The following is a 20,579-nucleotide window of genomic DNA, read 5'->3' on the forward strand; positions in this document are numbered from 1 at the left end:
TGTTCTATAAAAATGAACTCCAGACACACTTTAGCCAGCTATGCATTAAAAGAAAATATGAAATGAATTCTAAATTAATGCAATTCCTCCTAGGAAGTACATACCTTTCATTTGCTCCCCTTCATGACTTGGAGTTTACCCAGGGCTGAGGACTCTCTTACCCACCTTCACATCAAAGATTTGGGTTTCTGAGTGGCAGGAAGGGGGATGAGTCACAAGCTCCCCATATACAGAAATACTAAGTATTTTTCTTCACTCCCAATAGCCAAACAAAATTAGAGAAGGTATATGCTTCCAAAAGTTCTACTTTTCTGCCTCCTCCCCCACTTTTGGAAATGTTTATTTTTTGGGGGGGAGCAGATACCTGGTTTTGACAGGTACCACTCCCACTTCTACATGGATCGCCTAGGCGAATTGAATGGAAGTTCACCCTCCCTTTGCCCACAGTTTTCTGGAACACAGGTCTCAGAAAACAGCGGGACCATTCACAAAGCACAGCGTAGCTCCATGCATGCACAGTGGGAAGCTGGTTTCCCTTAGTAAACATGCCAGCGCCGGGGACCCAAAGACCACTGAAGAAACTGCCCGGGTGAGAACGGCACTAGATCCCTGGATAGGCAAGTGTCTTTTTATTTTTTGGGAGAGACTGAAGCTCCTCTTTAAGTGATCCTTATACTGTACATTTGTCCTGTATGGGGAAAACACAGGGTCACTTTAATCCCTTGCCTTCCTCAAAACCCAACACTAACCTTAACCCAAAACATTTGCATTACCCCCTAATCCCTGAATTTAACACTAACCTAACACAACCCATAAAATGTGCCCTAATACTGATCCCTTATTTTGTATACTCACCTCATGCTATCAAGGGCAGCCATGCCAAATTCTTACAGTGGTGTCAACATCTCTGCTGGCCCCAAACTGTCAGCATCCACACAGCTGACCACACAGAAGACACTTTATAGAAAACATCATCCCCATTCAGTAGCAAATTAATACAACCTGCCACAAATACCACCAACAATTTCTGTCACCGTTAGTCAAGATGAAAAAGGCACGAGTCTGATTTCAGTAAATATGCTGTAAACACAACAAATGACAATTTTCAGTTCTTTACAACCTATAAAGCGTTTTGAAACTTACTGTGCGTAATAATTTGGAACAGTGCATTGTAAGTTTTTTTTATGTTTCACAAAAATCCTGTTATCATTAGGAGGTTTGTTCAATAAAATTTGAATTGTACTCTTAATAGCTGATAACATGAGAATTATGCTGACTGTTATTTACATCAATTATTTAGGTAAATGAGAAAAATATAATTTGCATAATAATTTGGAACACGGTGTATAGAACCCTAAACTCACAGTTTAGAAGGCCAAAAACCTTAAGAAAGCATGATCAAATTTGCTCCAACAGGAACAGCACAAAGTTTAAAAGGTTATAAACCCAATACAAAAAAAAAAACAAAACAGTATTACCTTTTATGATCTCTCTGTGACCCTCATTTATCTAATTATACGTTCCTATTACAGAAATTACCTGTTGAGCCCACCAGTCAGTAGTACCCACTTTCTTCCCATTGGCAACAATCTGCGGGCTCAGAGAGCCTCTGCAGCAGTGCCACTGCAGTGCAAATGCCAACCCTAATATATGAAGTAAGCTGTATCTACGCATGCCACATCACAGCAGCAATGCCTAAAGTGACAGTGTGACCTACGCGAGTAAAGTATAGAACACAGGGATTTGGCCTTTAACCATGGGTTATATGCAGCTAGCTTCAGGTGATTGGACACTAACAAAAAAGAAAGCTGCTGGGAAATTTCCTATATAACCCCTCCCACTCCCTATTAGCCTCAGTTTTGTAGCAAGCATTAGGGTGATCATAGGGAACAGAGGGATGGGACCTGTGTTCAGTACTCTATTCCAAGAAAAGGAATGTACTGGTAAGTCAAAATTCCTGTTTTATTAGTCATACAGGATTTCAGTCTTTAACCATTGGCCTTCCAAAAGCAGTCCAAGTGAGGGGTGGGCAAAACAGCAAACAACGCCAACAGTTTTTTTTGAAAAGGTGAACTAATCCTTTAAATATCCACCTGGTAAAATTTAAATGTGTGAACAGAAGACCAAGTTGCAGTCTTGCAGATCTGGGAAACAGATTCTTGATCCTAAAAAGCCCATGGTGAAAACTTGGAAGACTGTGGATAGGCCAAAGGGAAGGATGACAAATTGGTAATGCTGATCACCCATAGTAAAACTCATTAGTGAGAAGCCAAGATGGGATTGTGTAAGTAAGCATCCAGAATGTCCACTGAAGCCAGAAAGTCTCCTGGAAAGAGGGAGAAAATGACTAACCTGGCTGATTCCATGCGTATCTTTTGAATTGGCAGGAATAAACTGAGAAGCTTTAGATCCAAAATGGGCCAAACTCACCTATTTGATTTGGGAACTGTGAATAGACTGGAGTAGCAACCTTGAAATCATTCCTTCTGTGGGACTGGGACAACCAAACCGCTGAGAAAGGAGCTGCTGAACAGCAACAAGAGGCAAAATTAAGAATGTGAAGTGGGAAAGAGTCCAAAACTCAAGTCTGCAACACTTGGAAATTATACTATGGACCTAAACATTTCAGATTTCCTGGTACCAAAAAGGCCGACAGACATCAGCCAACTCTGATAGGTGGCAGTGTGCCATCATTGATAACAGGGCTTGCAGCCAGACTTGGCTGGCTTAGAGGGCCAAGTCTTCTGAGCAAAGTTAGTTCCGGACTTAGACTTGAAGGACTGAGAGGGTCAAAAGGAAATATTTCTTTGCCTCAGGAGTAGAAGGTCTATCTACAGACAAGGAAGCCTTCTTTTTCTGGTGGAGGAAAGCAATCATACCCCCTGATCTCATTAACATAGTTATCCAAAGAGGGGTCAAACAAACGTTCTCCCTCAAAATGGCAGACGTTCTGCTGATCAGTATTTGAGCCACATAAATCCTGAGAACCCACAGAACATGGCCAGAATGGAGGCTCATACTGGCGATTCTGAGAAGCATATCCACCAGATCGCTCAAGCAGGAGCTTAAGACCACAGATAAAAGCTTTTGTTGGTGGTGAAGAGAGGTATCTGTTAAGCTTGAGCTAGGGTATTGAGCTATGTGCTTAGCCCATAAGGAGCTGGGAAACAGTCATCAAATCAGCTGCCAGTTGCATGGGGGAGTCTGCCAAAGAGAAAAGGGCCTTAAGGAGGTCTTCTAACCGTTTATCCACTAGGTCCTTGAATACAGAATTATCCTCTCCAGAACCATAAGGATAGTATTTAAAACAAAAGATAGGAGGGACCATACATTTTTGCATGAAGTGCTCCTCAGGAGATTGCGGAGCAAAAGGATCTGGAGGAGCAAAAGGCTTTTCAGGGTGAGGACAGTCAACGTATAGGACAGAGCAAGTGGACTGGCAAAGTCATAGCAGTACACTTGCTCCTAGAGCCTGTGGGTTATAGTAGGCTCGGGCAATAGTGGGGACCCCATGCAGGAAACCTTGGGGTGCACACACTCAGGCTGCTCCAATGTTAAACAAGAGCATGTAGGCTGCTGCACCCAGATATATACATCCAAAGATCGCTGTATTGTAGGGACTCTTGGCAAACAAGAAGCATGGCCTATGAGAAAAGATGCACACACATGCAAATTGTCCGAGAATGAGGCTGCACAGGCACAGTAGCCCCAATGGGATGGACTCCCATACATGACAATAACACACCATTTAAACTGTCCCAGCCCATGATCCACCGAGACCAATGCACCAGAGTGCCAGCACCCTGAGGCAATTTAGAGGGAGCAAATCCTGTACTCACCGTGGCAGATTTTCTTTCCTCTGGATAGGATACAGAGGATATAACCCCATCCTGGCTTCATCCTCCACAGTGGGTATATCCCTGATGGGGTCTTCAAGAACAAGTCTCTGCCAATGGCAGACCACAGCTCTGGACAAGTACAGCACCCTACGACTAACTCAGCACAATACACCAAGGTGCCAAGATAAGTGCTCATGCAGGATCTAGTGCCCACAGCAATATTACAGGCCTGCCCCACATCTTCATCCAAGTGAGGGCCATGTATGGTCCATAAAGGCTCAGTCACGAAATCAACTGATCCAGAAAATGCAGAAGGAGCAGCAGATGCTCCTTGCGCAGCCACAAATCTTGATAGGAAAATCAGCTTTAGAGAAAAAATCTCCACAAAAAGGTGGCAAGCAGAGAAGAGGTCCATCACCTTAGACTACTAGCAAAAAAATTAAGGCTACCTGGGAGTGCGAGGTGTTATACAAGGGATGTCACTGCAATTGTCTTTTTTTTATTCCAGTGTCCAATCTCCTGAAGGTAGCTGCATATAACCCATCGTTAAAGACCAAGATCCTGTGCCCTGTATTGTAAGACTGAGAAAAGGTATTTATCTTAGTATTTCTTAAGCACTTGCAGGATATACTAATCGTTGGTGGTGTGCCCTATACTTACAAGGTGGGAAGTGACAAAGTGGTTATCTTGATGTATTCGGCCGTTTTGTGATTTGATAGTCTGCTAAGAGTAGTTGAAACTATCCCAATGTTGCCAGCATGACGCATGATCCTAATGTAGCAGCTAACAAAAAAGGCTTAAAATCAAATCACAAATATCATCCATCCTAGTTTATTTGAAGTAAGGGGTACTTTTGTATTCTTGGGAATGTTATTAGTAGCTCTGAAATGAAGTAGATTTTTTGTTTTTTAGTTATTGTGTCTTTTATTGAGTTTTTATATAAAGCAGCTTGTCATTTATGCTGAGAAGCCTTTCCAGTTCCCAGTCCAGTGACTGGAGGTGAGCAGAAGTGCCTGCATGTGGTGTGGTTGCAGCTCTCCTGTCTGTGACAGAGTAGGATGAGGCGGGTAGGGTGGGGACTGTGTGTGTAAGCTCTCTTGTCTCTGCAGGAAGTTTACCACTGAGGGAAGTTTCCACATGTGTGTGTGGGAAGAGGCAGAGAGAACGCAGCTGCGCTCCCAAACAAACAGGGCCATAAACCTTGTTAACACTTTGGCTGCCGGGGAATCATTCCTGGGGCCCCTTGTGCTGCACTGCAGGGGTGAATATTCATTGCTAGTAGGCTTTACAATCATAGATCTGCTTTTCAGCTTGCTTCAAATCATCTACTTTCTAGACTTTAGAGGAAAAGCAGACATGTAGGCACAATCCAACCACTCTATGAGCAGCAAATCTTCTGACCACTGTGTAAAGCAGCCTATACATGAATCTGTTGTTTTCATTCAGCCAGTGGGTTGAACAAAACACCTGACTCGATTCCCCCATACACATACTTGAGATCAATGGGGGAAATCCTCCCTGCTGAGCTATGTATTCTGACAGCAGGGAAGCTTCCCCATCTTCTGAATACACTGATCAGTGCTGCTGGTTATAGCTGGCAGCGCTGATCAAGCAACAAAAATCTGAGAAGTCAGTTGCACAGAAGTTGTTTGGTAGATTGAGTTCTGTACAAACACCCTGCTAACACATGGATCAAAAATTGGCCAGCGAGTCCTACTGAACCGGCCAAGTTTAGAAGCATGTATGGCCGCCTTAACACTACATTAACTCTCTAGCTTTTCTGTGCAGACCTAGCAAGTTTATGTCAATGCAGTAGCAAGGAGGAAAGGGAAAGTGGTAGAGGAAGATGCTGATGTTGCTGATCTTGGTTGGGATCAGATCTGGTGACTTTTATCTCACATTAGTAAGCTGCTTAGACTCTGCATGTTCAACACTAAGTAAAAAGTTTGACATTTAAAGCCAAACTCCGGGCAAAATAAAAAGTTTAGCCATGCAGTCAGGCTGTGCCCACATTGCACGGGTCAACTACTTGTTTTATCTAAGGGTGAGCAGAAAGCTCATACTAACCCGATTCTATGCTCCAAAGAAAAATGTTGCTCCCCCATGGTCCAGCGGTGGACTGGTCCAGGTCTATGGAGCCTGCTCTGGGTTTGAAGACATCAGGAACAGTCTACAACTATAGACCACTGGAGCGCGGGGGTGTTGGACTGGTCTTGTGCTGGGAGAAATGGAGGGTTAGGTGTGTATATCTCTTTTCTCCTAGACAAAAACGAGCAGTTAACACATGCAGTGTGGGCACAACCTCACCGCATGGGAAACATTTTCTTTGCCCAGAGATGGGCTTTAAGTGATACCCTTTATTTATTTATTTATTGGCTAACTGAAGTTAAAAGATGCAAACTTTCAATATGCCCTAAGCTGGCCATGCATAGATTTTTTTCATTCAGTCCATAGGCTGAATGGAGATTCCTCCATCCATGCTACACATAACAGATGGACGATTCTCCATTTCTTTGATCTTCAGATTGAATTTTGTTGGGTTAGGTGATGCCAACAAGGCCACCCACAGTGGAATTTCAGCCAGATCAGCAGGAAACAGACAAAATTCAAAGCCTGTATGGTCATGGCCAGCTTTAAATCCCTTCATCAGGCTTTATACAGACACTGAGTATACAGACATCCAGTGTCCATGCTGCATCTTCCAGCATGTAGACTCTCCCCTCAGCAGACAATCAGAATGGTGACTGCAATATGAACTGCTACACACAATGCAACCTGTGTTTGCTTTAGCAATGCAGCATAAAGCAAAGCAAGCACTTTTCTGGGTGCTCGTCTGTATTCAGCCGTTCAGTTCAATAGAAACCGAGTTCACTGAGCCTCAGGAAGTGCTTGCAGCATTTCAGGAATGCCAACAGATCACTCCCTTTTTGGTGTTGTGTGTACATAGTCTTAGGGGGCCAGACGCATAGCTTCCAACCATACCATATCTACACGGACTGTCCCTCTTTTTGTAACCCTATCTCTGTGTCCCTCTTTCATCCTTTTTTTTTTTTTTTGGTCCAATGTATAGACCTTCTGTTTAGGAAAAAAAAACATTTACTATTTAACTACCAAATACAATTAAACGTTTTACTGATATCTAAATGATTGCTTTTAATTTTTTTCCAAAAAGCCAGCATAAAGGAAAAGTAATGGTGAGAAGACATTCATCTGGTTTTATCCAATCATTTTTTGCATACGGTTAATGGCTGGAGTGACTAAGGTTATAGTATGACTGTGTCCTGCATCTGAATACTGTGCTAAAGCTGACCATACAATGTAGTCAGAAACAGATTGAAATTTGCTCTGTTTATGGCCATCGTAAAAGGTGTCTCTCTTATTCAACCATAGAAGGTTGAAAGGTATACCATACCTTTCCCAATCCATGTGAGCTCACAACATCAGAGTTAAGCTTTGCTTGTGACAGGTAAGTGACAATCGAGTCACCTAGAGCTGCCCTACAATAACATGCTCTTCGTTTTGTTGGAAAACTGCCAGGAAATGGAGGGTTGGAGGAACAATCCATTCTTCAGTGAAGAGAAAACTAATAATATGCCTTCACTGTCGCACACAGCTGAAGAGTACCTGTTTACAATGTTTTTAGGCTGTCAAACTGGTGATTTCAAGCATAGGATAACTGACAAGAAATCAAATGCATGCTGGAAATCATCACTTACCAGACCACCTTCTTTACAATGACATATCTGTCTCTAATACTCCCCTGAACCTTTCACGTATTTAGAAATCTTATTAAAACCTTTTATACAAGCGGAATTCTCGTAATTTACACACACACACGCTGTATATATAATGCTTACTCTGAAATGTGATTTGCAGTGTACTGCTTTTCAGAGGGCAGTATAGCAGCGGCTGACAGTTGTTCAGGAGGCACTTCTGTCTAATGGCAATTTTACATCACAGGACTGCTCCTCAACTGCAAGTCAAGTCTTTGGCTCACAGTTGTGGTGTGTCCCATTGATCTTAAAGTGGAGCTCCAGCCACAATATTAAAAAAAAAAAAAAGTTAGCAGCTACAAAAATTGTAGCGGCTGACTTTCAAAAAGAAGACACTTACCTGTCCATCGATCCAGCGGTGTCCTCACTGCAGCCGATTGCACCGACCGTCCTCTGCCCAGCATCTGCAGTGTGGGCACCCGGCTGTGACAGCTTGTGACTTCACAGCCAGGTGCCCACTGTGCATGTGCAAGTATCTCTGTGCTTTCTGAATGGTCCCATAGGCTTCTGGGACCTGTCAGATGTCCCAGAAGACTACGGGGAGGGAGGAGGGGAGGACAACTTCCACTTTTGACCACCTAGGTGATCGCTGCAGAAGTGGGAGCGGGTACCTGTCAAAAGCAATCAGAAATATAGAAAGCCGAGTTTATGTGCACATCCTGGTTTCATTTAAAAGTGCAGTTTGATCCCTCTTCACCTACGTTTCTCTATTGATCTTTCAATGGGATGAGTGGCTTCACAAACCAACACTGGGAGGGAGCTGGGCTGACTTAAGCTGGCCGTAGATGGATCAAAATTTGGTCAGTTCAGCAGGGACCAGCTGAATACGATCCATGCTTGGCCACTCCTGCTCCACAGAAGTTGATCTAACAATCGACTTTTGTCTAATGGGAATGTTGGAAATGTTTTCTTGATCAGTGGCTGCAGCTACTGATCAGTGTATTCTGATAGTGGAGAGTCCACACTGTCAGAATACAATGGCTCAGCAGGGAGGATTCCTCTATCCACCTCACTTCTGTGGATAGAGGAATCTGCTCATTTTTTTTTCGATCAGTTCATTGGCTGATCGGAAAAAAAAAAAAAAAAGAGTACACTATGGCTAGATTAACTTTTATAGTTGAAAGCAAGATTTGCATGTTATGTCAGCTGCCTTTATGTTTTGATCCACTGATCATTCTGACATCCAGTAAACTCTAACTATACATTTTTAAATCATATGTCCAGTTTAAATTGCCCAGGTTTGTAACAGGTTTACATTATTAACATTCACACGTGGAAAAGCACAATATTAAAAACAAAATGCTGGGATAACAGGAAGCAATGCCAGTTCCTGTACATTTGTAGATACCTATTACATACAAACATGCTTGTACAGGAAAAGTTTGCCAGCTTCAAAAATTTATTACATCAAAAATAAAAAACAGTTTTCAAGTTGGCCATACACAGAGCAAATTTAGGCTGGTTCCTGATGAATGGCTAAAAAATTTACTCAGTGGATGGTCGTGTTAGCACCCTCCCGCCCGAAATAATTATATTGGAAAATCGAAGCAGCCAGGTGGAAAATCGTTCACCAACCAGGGCCTGCATCCATTCAGATACAGGCACTGTTCAGCTATTTTGATAGCCGGCAACACTGGCTGCCAGAATACAATAGCCGCAGCACGAGATTCAGGAGATAAAGCGCCGTGTATCCTGCTCCTTGAAAAAAAAAGTCAAGTCGGGTTGAGGGCTGCTCAGCCATTCACAGGAAGCTTTGTTTTAACGATTTAAAGTTCACTACAACATGCAGTCAAGCTTTAATTGTACCTTCTTTCTTGATAGTGGAAGGCAAGCTTATTTGCAGTCCTGTACCAGAATGCCTCCAAACAAAATTTGGTCATTGGCATGATGTGGTGTGATCTCATCTCCTGTCAAGTGCACAAATGGATATCACCATCCAAACATTTTTGAAGGTATTTGGAAATGTCTAAAAACTCCCAATTCATCCCTACTTATCCCAGGGCGGTCAGTGTCTCCTTCCTGCTCCCTCCTCTTTCATAGGCATAAACAGGAGCGATCAGGCTATCCAGAAATTCATGTTTATGCCTACATTTGACCTGTCCTGATGGATCATGCCTACAACATTTGATCATTGTCTATGGCTTACCACCTACTGTATATAGAAAACAACTGCATGAGCTCCCTCTTAATCATGGAAACTCTGTTTTTTTCCTGGTTCAGGTCCATTCAGCTAGGACGATGGAGGGGACTCAAATTTTTATTTTGTAATGCTTTCTTAAATGTGTCACGGTAGTAGGCGTTGAGACCCCATGAAAAATGTGTATTTCTATTTTTTTCCGCTTTCAGAAATTCTGAATTCATTTTACCCTCCTCCCTTCAAAGGTGCAAGATTTTCTGCCTTGGTGTCCAATAACTAATACTCATGGTGATGGGGTGATGTCAGCAGTGCTCCTAGGCATCCATTTTTGCCACCTTCCCCCTTCAGTTGCTAGGAAGCTGGGACAGAAACCAATAAGGCTGTGGCTTGGTTGCCAGTGCCCTATTAACTGGTGAATTTTTGCATCAACGGTTGCTAAGATGCTGGTAACTGGACCACATAGTATCACTGGATGCTAGGATGCAGGCAGTTGCACTATAAAACATCATTGTTCATTACTGTGCAGACAGTCGCTGCCCTGTATATAAAGGGCAATGTTACTGAGCTGTGATGAGGACCGAGTGTCCGGTATGGGTACCTTTGCCTCATTACCACCTGAGGTGGTCGCTTCACTTTGCCTCATTGATGCCACACCCCTGGTTGGGGTGAGCATACATAGGCCTATGTAAATTTTGACTTTCTCAGAAAGTCAATGTTTACACAGGACTTTGGGGGAAAGGGGGCTCTGAAGGTAGAACAGGGTGATGGAGGAATTAAGTACTGACTGTTTCTAGTGCCTTCAGTTAAGTGAACCTGTTACCTTGCGCAGTAAAGATAAACTACAGCGTTGCTGTAAATGTCCTTTATAGGTGTCAAGGCTGTATTTATACAACGTATTTCTTTGTAATCACAGGGCATGATCAGACTATATAAATCATTAATAATAATCGTATGGTCAGATATACAAATTTGGCATGGAAAGGCTAACTCATCTGACTGATTTTTATACTGTAGACATATTACGCAGAAAAAAAAACTGCGCAGAGACTAAATGGGGCTTAGAGCGAATATGGCCATCTCCCTGTACACATCACCTTCTCTGCCATCATGTTCTATGTTAAGCCTCCCCTGTCATAGAAGTCAGGCTGGCTCCTGGTGCAGCTTTCTGTGTAACTAGACTCTTGGAGCCTTAGCTCTCCTGCTCTAGCCCAGGCTTTTAGTCACAGCCATTGAGCTGCCGGTCCTGCTGATGTCATGAGGGAGGCTGGGAGGTGGGGTGGGGGGGGGTAGGGTTGTCTACTGATCAGGCGGCCTGGAATTCCAGCCAGGGTGAAAGTTCACTCCACTTCCCAGAGACTGAGGGGGCCTGGAGGAGGCTGAGCAAACACTAGCCAAGGCTGCACAGCTAACAGAGCTTTGCTGTTCTCCTGACACTGGGGAAGGGGCTTATGTGCTGGTGTGACGGGAACACACATCGTGAGATGAAAGGAAGGGGCCTATCGCTGTGGAGCTGGTTAGTCACAAGCTGACACACATGGGCGCAGTATGCTAGCTCTTTGCTCCTAATGTGAAGCAGCTCTTGCTTACAAATCAATACCACACAGCTCCTCTGGAGCGCCAAGGAACAGGAACAGCTCTAGCATTCACATTCACACCGAGAGGTATAAACCCTGCCCTGTATCAGATGGGCATGCCAGCCGCACATAAAGGGTACCTGGTAGTAAAATATGGCCAAAAGAATGGTGCTGCTCAAAGCAACTGGTGAGATTTCTTGTAAAGGTGCCAATACACATTTTTTTATTTTTAATATACAATTATTTGGATATTTTCACAAAAATCCAAGTCAATCTGGGCATTTTTGATCAGAAGATTTTATAGATTAAAGAATTGTTGGAAAGGTCAAGTAGTCTTCCTTTATAGTTCAAGTGGTTTAACTGAGCAATTGTTTTTAAATTAAATCATTGATGTGAATGTACAATATATATGTAAAGCGCTGCGTAAATTGATGGCTCTATATAAGTACTTGAAACAAAAAAAAACAAAAAAAAAAAAACACATTGCTGAATGCATTTTTCTTCTCTAAATTCTAATCCTTAACAGTATAAGTTCACCTTTCATAACATGTTACACCCATATTCAGGGTTTAATATGTAACATGTTATGAACGAACACACACACACACACACACACACACACACACACACACACACACACACACACACACACACACACACACACACACACACACACACACACACACACACACACACTAAATGCACATTTTTGTACATGCAAAAAAATGTGCATTTAGTATTTCTTTACTAAAAGGTGAACATATCCTTTAAAGCGGAACTCCAGGCACACAAATGTTCATTTAAAGTGGTTCTAAAGCCTAACGGATCTCTTGCCTTCAGGCATTCTATGCATGAGGGTAAAAAAAAATCTTCAGTGTGCAGCTCCCCCCTCAGACCCATCATTCCCTCTCCCCCCCCCCCCCTTATACTCACCTGAATCCAATCCAATGATGTGAACAAGAGCAGAAGCTCTCACTGGTCTCTGCCTCCTCATTGGCTCATTGCTGCAATCACAGATAATGGGGGAGGGTGCAGAGGGCAGGGCGGGGCTGATCCACACTCTGCATATCTCAGCCACAGAAAGGTGGCCCCAGAGCAAGCAGTTTGCTTTAGGGGCACTCAGCAGGGTGGAGGGGCCTGGAGCGCCGGTGGGGGACCCAAGGAGGAGGATCAGGTTGCTCTGTGCAAAACCATTGCATGGAACAGGTAAGTATGACATGCTTTTTTCAATTTTAAAATAAATAAAATCAGGACCTTTACAATCACTTTAAATATTTTCCTCAATAGCCAGAGAGGATATAAATCTACTGGTTCTCATCCTACCTATCCCGACGCTCCTTCAGCGTCACCTACAATGGTGCCACCTCCCCCTCCCTCCCCCTCTCTGTTGGGGTCCCCCAAGGCTCTGTCCTTGGACCCCTTCTCTTCTCCATCTACACCTCCTCCCTGGGCACATTCATACACTCCCACGGCTTCAACTATCACCTCTACGCTGACGACACCCAAATCTACCTCTCCACCCCTCTCCTCACCCCCACTATCTCCGCCCGCATCACTCACCTCCTAAACGACATCTCAGACTGGATGTCACTACATTTCCTCAAGCTCAACCTCTCCAAAACTGAGCTCCTTGTCTTTCCCCCTGCCCACACCCCCCCCCCCCCCATCCTATCCATCATCACCAACAACACCAATATCATTCCCGCCCCGCAAGCCAAAGTCCTTGGCGTCATTCTTGACTCGAACCTCTCTTTCCAACCTCATGTCAAATCACTTACAAACACATGCAGGCTCTACCTCCGCAACATTGCCAAGATACGCACCTTCCTCACCCCTGACACCACCAAACTTCTAGTACACTCCCTCATCATCTCACGCCTTGGCTACTGCAATTCTCTTCTCACCGGCCTACCCAAGTGCAGGCTCTCCCCGCTCCAGACCATCCTGAACTCAGCGGCTAGACTCATCCACCTCACCAACCGCTCCACCTCTGCCACCCCCCTCTGCCTCTCCCTCCACTGGCTCCCGATTGCCCAACGCATCAAATTTAAACTTCTAACCCTGACCTACAAAGCCGTTCACAACACTGCCCTTGACTACCTCACCAACCTGATCCCCAAGTACCGCCCTACCCGTACCCTTCGCTTCTCACAGGACCTCCTTCTATCCTGCTCCCTGGTCTCCTCCTCCCATGCACGACTGCAAGACTTCTCCAGGTCCTCCCCCATCCTCTGGAACTCACTGCCCCAATCCATCAGACTGTCGCCTTCCCTCCTCACATTCAGGCGCTCCCTCAAAACCCATCTCTTCAGGGAAGCCTACCCCACCCTCACCTAACGGCCATTCTCCCTCTTTCCTCCCACCCACCCCTCATTCCCCTCAGCCACTTCCTACTGTACCATTACCCCCTCCCTCCTAGATTGTAAGCTCGAAAGAGTAGGGCCCTCTTACCCCTCGTACGTTGTTTGTTATTGTTGTACTGTGCCATGTATTTTCCCCCCACCTATTGTACAGCGCTGAGCAAACCCTTTGGCGCTATATAAACTCAATGTAATAATAATAATAATACTTTTATGTGCACCAAAAACCTTTGCAAACCCAAATATTACCATATAAAAAGCTGCAGTGACATCATCACTGTGCTGCATATAGCTTGTTCAAAGAGCAGAGATGTAAGAATGGCGGTCAAACCAGTCACCCTTGCACAAGGAGGGAGAGTTGCAGTGACCAATCTTTATTGCAGGAAACTCCTCTACAGGAGCAAAGTTTCACAAACAGATTTGGAAGAAACACACAAAGCACACCAAGATTCATGTATGAATACACCTGCTTCTTATGCTTAGACATTATTTGCATAGCCCAGAGTTCAGGACGTGTGCCTATATTGAAAAAAAATAAATTGCACATACATAAAAAGCTGTGTATGTGGCACTTTTAGAGAGTCAACCTGATCTCCACAAGCAATCTGACTGATTGAAACACAGCTCATAATAATTGGGCAGTGTGGAACATTAGAGGGACCCATTCAGGATAGCCATATGGAAACTACCATCGAAGACCTCTTTACAAGGGAGCGAATTATGTAATCCTTATCCTTGCCTCAATACTTTATCTCTGATCAAGAACAAATATGAAGTCAGTGAAGCTGGAGCTTCCAAACAACCCAAAGCGGAAGCTACCTTTTCCTGAGAGTGACTAGTGTAGTAGCTACCAGCATATGTTGTCTTGGGCTTGAGTTTTTGTGAATGATAGCACTCCTCCCCATCTGCCGTCATTAGCCATCAGCTAATAGTGTATTAACCTCCTATGAACCGGATGGTGGTTGTGAATTCAGTCTGTTATAAAAAAAGATAGAAGAAAAACAAAGATGGTATGAGAGGAGGTACAGGGCTGCTGCATGACATGTAGAGTTTGTGGACTTAGGGGGCTGTAGTTTAAGTGCTGTCTGTATGAAGCAATGTTCCCTTCACAAGTAGCCCCAAAACCGCAAACCTAGGACGCCAAGCTCCCGCCAAAACATAAGTCGTGTTTTCATACTGGCAGAAAGTAGGGACACCAGTTTATACACATGCCCTATATTTTCCATGGCTGCTTCAAGGAGGTGACGTCACACTGCCTTCCTGCCCCATTTTCAGCATGTGCTCAGCAGTCCCAAAAAAAGATTCCCTTTTTTATATCCAACAAAAGAATTGGATTCAGGCTCTCCTTTTGAGCAGAGGATGTTTCAGGAAAGCTTCTTGTTCCTATCTTATTCATTGAATAAGGTCATCTTTGGCTGAAACCCGTTGACATCCTATGACTGCTATTTGTTACCCGATGAATCAAGCCCATGATTGCAGAGCATTCACCGTGATGCCGGCTTTTTCTGTTGGATTGATCTCTACCACTCTGCCTGTAAGAGTGAAACATGTCAGAAGAGGTGTTCTGTAGGTGGGGGCTCTCAGTGTGCAGGTGCTGCCTCAATAAAGACTTACTATAAGTGATGTCATTGGTGTGCGCCAGCTTGCCTGTCTCAACATGGAATACGGAGTGTCCTGCATTTCACCCTTATAAGCTTCATCATAGTTATAAGAGGACATCTCTACAACTAAGCCTGTAAAGGTGAAACGTGTCAGTCTGTGGGTGGGGCCTCTCAGCGCGATTGTGCTGGCTCAATAAATGCTTACTATGAGTGACATCATTGGTGTGCCGTTGCTTACTTCTCTCAGTTCAGTACTTTCTGATTCACTAACCTAGAACAAACAACACTGAAGGCAGAGTGGAGCCAGAATTTCTTATTTGCATGCTTGTTCCGGGCCAGTAGCTCAGGAAACAAAGTAATTAACTTGTTATGACAGCCATGGAGAGAGCATTTTCAAAGGGAGAGGCCAGCACTGGCAGCCTCTGAATTTCTACCAGTACAGATTTCCTAAAAGATGAAACACGTTTGTGCGATGTGTGCTGTCTGACAACTTACATTTTTAGTACAGAACTATATGACTTTTTGTGGGCCAACTATAATTTCCTTCATGCTGAGTGTTTACATCTACAACAGCTGAAAGCCCACAGATTTGGAAAACGTGGTTGTGGGGCCCAGAGCTGAAGGAAATCACCAATCTCCAAATGACAGGACACAGTCAACAATGTGTGAGGGATGATCTGTCGCAGTCTGCATTCTCAGGACAGGAAATGAGGGAAATCTCCATAAGGAGGGCACAGGTGACAACAAGTACCTCACCCAGGTTCTATCCCTTCCCTGCTCTATTCAAAACAAAAACTTTTTAGCCCAATATCTACTGCTGCTAAAAGCCAAAAAATCAAGACTTAGCTTTCAGCACTATACATTTCGGAGCTCTTTGTAAAGCTGAATGCTGAACATACTGAACATGACTCGATTTTCAGCTGACTCCTACTGAATCGGCTGAAATTGTACCTCCCCCTAAGCACAGTGGCTTAGTGATGAACACTTATGTCTTGCAGCACTTTGGTCTTTGGTTCAGTTCCCAGCCAGGACACTTATCACATGGAGTTTGCATGTCTCCCTGTGTTTGCGTGGCTTTTCTCCATGTACTTCTATCCACACTCCAAAGACATGCTGGTAGGTTAGCTGGCACTATTATGTGAGTGCATGTGAGATAGGGACCTTAAGCTAGCAGGTTTATCAGAATTTTGATCCAAGTATGACCATCCACATTTAACAGAAGTCAATCATTAGATCGACTTCTGTTGAACGGAATGTTGGAAAACTTTTCTTGATTAGCAGCTGCAGCCACTAATCAGTCTGATCTGACATTGGAGGAGGCCCTCGCTTGTGTGGATGGAGGAATCCATTTTTTTTTTTGTTCAATAAGCCCACTGGCTGATCAAAAAAAGTAATTATGGCCACCCTTAAGAAGCCCATAGATTATTCATTTTACTTTGATCAACCAGTGGGTTAAATGGAAAAAAAATGACTTGAGTTCCCCATCCACACATTCAAGGTGGATGAGGGAATCCTCTCCACTAAGCTATTGTATTCTGACAGCGGGGAGACTTCCCTGTAATCAGAATACACTGATCAGAGCCAGCGGTACTGATCCAGCGACAAACATTCAACAGGGCAGTTGTACAGTAGTCGATCAATAGATCGACTTTTGTACAACCACCCTGCCCATACGTGGATCAAAATTCGAGCTATGGGTGGTCCTGCAAGCACCAACATGCTTAACAAAAGTTGATTTAAAAGTTGACTGAGACAGGTGGAAAACTATCAGCCAAAAAGGGACTGCTTCCTATCAAATGCAGGCACCTTTTGGTAGTGCCACTGTATTCAGGCAGCCACAGGTGCTGTGGCTACTTGAGTACAATGGACGTTGGTAGGGATTCCTCTATTCTATATGCTCTTTAGTGTGGATAGGGGAATAAACTGGTTTTCTCTCATTCATTCAGCCTGCTTAGGGTAAAACAGAATCAGTGATATATAAAGGAGCAAAGCTTAAGTCCTCATACACACGGGACGTTTTGATAAAGATGGTAAAGTTAGATGTAAAGTCATGTTAAAAACACGAGTTTTTCAGCTTTTTTTAGCATTTTTGCATTAGCGTTTAGCGGAGGTTTCCCACGTATTTAAAAAAAAAAAAATTTTTGGGGGTCCAGAAAGACCAGTTAGCAGCGTTTTACTGCATTTTTCAGCATTAGATCGCTCTTACAGCTAAAAAAACTGTTCTATAAATCCACTAGTCCTGTTTTTTTCCAGCCAAAAACGTTGTTTACAGTCTATGTGTGCATGGACACATAGGATAACATGCTGGGGGGTTTACTAGCTGTAGAAAAAAATGTCAAAAGCCAAAAACAGCAGCTGTAAAAACGTCAAATGTGCATGAGGACTTAAGTAGGAAATATTTTACTTCTCACCATTCCAGGGGATGTTCTTTTATTTCTGCTGATGTGCAGTTTAAAAAGCATAAAATGATTGTTAATGTGTTAGTGCAGTTTAAAACACACATACACAAAAAAAAAAAAACAAAAAAAAAAAAAGAAGTATCCCATACAGTACTCAACTATTTATAAAATAAGTAATTCATTAAGTGTGTGTCCTCTCAGCATGGCGCTGTGCTCAGGTAGGCTCAGAGTCTTCTCACCTGGCCTCTGTGTGCTGGAGGTGCAGACAGGGACATAGCAGGAAGGAGACAGCGCAGACATCCAGGAGACTGGCTCCCAGATTAGAGAGGTATGTGGGTGGAACCATACACAGGATGTGAAGCCGGCAGAGGGGGGAGGAGATGGAGGAAGGACTGAATCACAGGCTCCAGGAACTTTTCACCTCACTAATTCTATTCAGTCCATGTGCTCTGCCTCTTCCATGGGTTAAACACAAATGTGGCTTTACAGCTGCGCTAGGGTGGACATTAACCTCTTGTTCACCGATATCTGGACTTCCTACCGTTGCTTTTTAAGCCATAATACTGCCTCTTACAGTTGTGCTTACAGAACAAACGTGAGCCCTTTATAATCCCAAAATGAATATGAACAGTTTATAAAAGTTCAGAAAATTGGAGAGGTTTAAAGACTGCCACACACTTACCGATGTGATCAATCGATCATTTGATGCAACTTAAAAAAAATTCAAACTGAACAAGAATCGACAAATCTGTGAATCTGTTCAATTGTTTTAGAGAGCTTTCAATGGGCTAGGATGGAATTTTATTGACTGTTTCAATATCTGTGTGTGTCAAACAACTGATTGTAATACAGATGGAATTAATGATCGTTTTGAATAGATCATTTCAAGTAGATCTTATTTTCAGTCGATACTGTATGTGCCATATGGTTACGATTTTGATTGATGATGAATTGCTTGTTTGTAATTGCTTTTCCTAGATTCCTAAACATTTCTGCCTGACAAGTCGATCGTTAGATCAACGTCTGTTGAGCAAGAACAGTCATAGATGGATCGAAATTTGGCTATTTCAGCAGGGACCATCCAAATTTTGATGCATCTCTGGCCAGCTTTAGAGTACTCAGGTAATTTTGCTTGGACTTGTGCTGTTTATTTCAATATTTTCGGCTAAACATACTGTCCACCGCCCAGCGTTAACTCTACGTAAACTCCAAGTAACTTTCTTCAGCAAAAGCTGGTTCTTCACTTGCATATTTTCAAACAAATGTTTGTATGACTATTTGTATGAACCTTCCTACAATCCTATGAACCTTGTACATTCGATAATAGGATGAATGTCGTTCAAATGTACTTCAAAATTTTATTTACTTTTAACATTAAATGTAATTTTCTGAACGAAAACCACATACGCTGTTAGAAATTTCATCAAAAAAAATTTGCCATCCATCCTGTTCCTTTGAAGTTTCTTGTCACTGTGCTCAAAAAGAAGGGGAGAGGCAGTGGCATCCAGATTGGCTTCTGGCAACGCTTCCATGTTGTGAGGTTGCTTTGGCAATGCGTTTTAAAAACTTGAAACGCATTGTCACAGCAACCTCATCACCTCACAACCTGGAAGTGTTTCCATGAGGCAATATGGATGCCACTGCCTCTCTCTATCATCCAGCAGGTCTGCCACTGCACTGTCAGCAGTGATCCAAAACACAGTTCCTGGCTCACCAATGCAGCCCCATCGCTTGCCACGAAAGGCTGCTTGATGCCATTCTTATGCTGCAAGTTCTGATATGCGACTTTCTCCCAGGGTGTTTATGAGTTCATTTTAACCTTTTTTTTTTTTTTTTTATAAATGGATTACTTTGTTTCCTATTTTATCTTTGCACAGTGTTTGAACTTCAAAAGACCATCTTCAGGGTGCCACGTTATTTTTATGATCCTGTCCTTGAACTGGATTATTGTGCTTGCTTGCTTTGACCCTCCTAGTAGCAAGTCCCAGAGAGAAAGTTATGCGTCTTTTTTATGTGAACACTTCCTTTGTGTAGGCTCCACTCCACCATAATTGAAGCTTACACAGGGCTGTGTTACATCCCTCCATGTGACAGCACTTGGCCAAGCACCAGTGTTGCTGGAGAGAAAGTAGGGCAAGTCACATGCGCCTCCATACTCAAAAATAAGGAGTATTTCTATCACTCCCCACAGAGTGCCAGAGACCAAAAAGGCAAATAGGTGTTGCTGGGGTTGGGGCTTATTAAAGCCAACCTGTTGACTTTCTGTGCCCTGCATCATTCAGTGCCTAAACCAGAATTTTTATTTTACAGCTACCACAGGCTTGCTCTATGAAAATAAATATTTTAATGAATTTCTAAAGGAAACACATCAGTTAAAGCTGTTTGATTTTCTATCCACAGAGAGGGTAAAAGACTACGAGTACTGAGCATCCCCAGAGAGGCTGAGGTGAGATATGACATTTGGTCCTCCAGCCACTGTTTCGGGGACAAGTGACTTTGGCTGTGGCAAGAGCTATTTTCAGCAATGTAGTGGAAATTCAGCAAGGATTCCTCCAAATACCAATTAGGACAAAAAAAGGTATTGTTAGAATACTGCCACCATATCAAAGACAGCATGGATTGTGGTTGACACTTTGAAGAGCGTGGTTATGAAAATACATGTGTATCCACATAACTACGTGAGATGCTTTATAAAAATAAATTTGTACGTTTCAAAAGATGTCATATCGCTTGTTCTTTTTGTGGTTACTGGAAACCACAATTAACCCTCCACAGCCATCTGTGTAACCTCTATGGTTTGCCGGACAGTGCCTTAAACGAACACAAAGTTCAGAAAAATCAGAGCTTCTTACTCTTAGTGGCAAGCTAACTAGGAATGAAAACACCACTTAAAAGG

At 43.3% G+C, this 20,579-nt stretch overlaps 1 protein-coding gene and 1 long non-coding RNA gene across 2 annotated transcripts in view; one reads left to right on the forward strand and one right to left on the reverse strand.

Moving 5' to 3' along the window:
* The window catches only part of LOC149469527 (uncharacterized), a 41,562-nt gene extending 21,160 nt beyond the window's left edge, over positions 1–20,402 (forward strand). The window contains exons 2-3 of the long non-coding RNA XR_016311560.1: positions 18,662–18,805; positions 20,084–20,402. This is a non-coding gene — a long non-coding RNA (uncharacterized LOC149469527). The remainder of the gene's footprint in view (positions 1–18,661; positions 18,806–20,083) is intronic.
* PTPA (protein phosphatase 2 phosphatase activator) overlaps positions 1–20,579 on the reverse strand; it is a 153,250-nt gene that overhangs the window by 1,460 nt on the left and 131,211 nt on the right. The window lies entirely within an intron of this gene.

Source organism: Staurois parvus, unplaced genomic scaffold, assembly GCF_062004578.1.
Source record: "Staurois parvus isolate SC_StPar_1 unplaced genomic scaffold, SC_StPar_1.0 ptg000068l, whole genome shotgun sequence".
Taxonomy (NCBI): Eukaryota; Metazoa; Chordata; class Amphibia; order Anura; family Ranidae; genus Staurois; species Staurois parvus.